Source organism: Coffea eugenioides, chromosome 9 (assembly GCF_003713205.1).
Source record: "Coffea eugenioides isolate CCC68of chromosome 9, Ceug_1.0, whole genome shotgun sequence".
Classification (NCBI taxonomy): Eukaryota; Viridiplantae; Streptophyta; class Magnoliopsida; order Gentianales; family Rubiaceae; genus Coffea; species Coffea eugenioides.
This window is the reverse complement of record NC_040043.1, coordinates 27606248-27607796: the sequence shown is the minus strand read 5'-3', so window position 1 is coordinate 27607796 and position 1549 is coordinate 27606248. Positions and strand designations below refer to the sequence as shown.

Below are 1549 nucleotides of genomic sequence, written 5' to 3'. Positions count from 1 at the left end.
AAATGTTTAAGGGCAAGAGTTGATCACACTACAAGAAATTTGGTCTTCAGTGACAAGCCATTTTTGTCACAAAAAAATAAAAAGTCGTCACTGATAACTTTTATTGACAACTTTCTAGTTGTCACAGAGTCGTCACTGAAGGCCCGTCGGTAAAAATATAGTGACGACAATAAAAGTCGTCAGTGAATAGAACTGTTTTGTGACAACTAATGTCGTCAATAATTATTGTAATTTTAGTGATGACATAGTATCTTGTCAATGATGTACAAATAAATGTCGTCACTAAAAGTGATATGTAATTGTCATTGGTATAGACTAATTACTGACGACTTTTGTTGTCACTAAACACTTTTTAATTCTATGACCACAGATTGTTATTAATGGAAAATTCTGATTCAATGATACCTCTTTATCACCATAAAAATTGAAAATTTTCCTACAACAATTATATCTATAAATGGAAAAAAATGACAATGATTTATAATTAGCAAATGAATGCATCCATTGCATTACGAAATGTCAAAATATCATATAAGCATTCAAATAACATAATGAAGTTCAACAACACCCTATAGATAGTTTGATAAGTGCTATTTGGCCTAAATTTCACATATAACTCGAGGTAGCTTTACAAAACAAATCCAAGTCCCAAATTTCAACACAGAGCCGCTTCAGCAACACTCAGCTCCTCCCCTCAACACTCGGCTCCTCCCCTCAGGTAAAAGATTTGTAAGGCAGTTTCCAGCAATGGCTCCTAAAGCTGACACCACAAAAAAGCTTGATACAAAGGCTCAGGCAGCCAAGGTTGCCAAATTTGTCAAATCTGGGACAACTTTCAAGAAGAAAGCCAAGAAGATCCGGACCAATGTTACCTTCCATCGTCCTCAGACATTGAAAAAGGACGGAACCCGAAGTACCCACGCATCAGTGCTCCTCCTAGGAATAAGTTGGACCATTATCAGATTCTCAAATATCCTTTGACTACTGAATCTGCCATGAAAAAGATTGAAGATAACAATACCATGGTATTCATAGTTGACATCCGTGCTGATAAGAAGAAAATCAAAGATGCAGTGAAGAAGATGTACGACATACAGACCAAGAAAGTGAACACTTTGATCAGGCCTGATGGAACAAAGAAAGCATATGTTCGGTTGACTCCAAACTACGATGCTTTGGATGTGGCAAACAAGATTGGAATAATATAAACGAATTTAGTCATTGTTTTTTTTCCGATCAAAGATACTGTCTTTTAAGTGTGACAATTTGCTAGGCTGTTTTGTCGTGAAAAAAAAATACCAAATTTCAACACAAGGGGGAATTTTTAACATCAGACAAAATTTCACTAAACCTTGCCATTTCCCAATTTCACTATATCTCTTGTAGTTCGGTTTTTTAGCTAAAATTCCAATACGAACCTCAATAATTAAAGCTGGACATTCAAAATCAGCCCCAAAGAAAATCAAAATCAGCCCCAAACTAATGCACCAAATTAGCTCAAGAAATAAGTACTGCTATTAAACTTCAGCCTCAAAGGAATAATATAACA

At 35.4% G+C, this 1549-nt stretch overlaps 1 pseudogene; it reads left to right on the top strand.

Moving 5' to 3' along the window:
- The first annotated feature begins 606 nt into the window (after positions 1-606).
- Positions 607-1208, top strand: LOC113783605 (annotated as a pseudogene).
- The last annotated feature ends 341 nt before the right edge of the window (positions 1209-1549 follow it).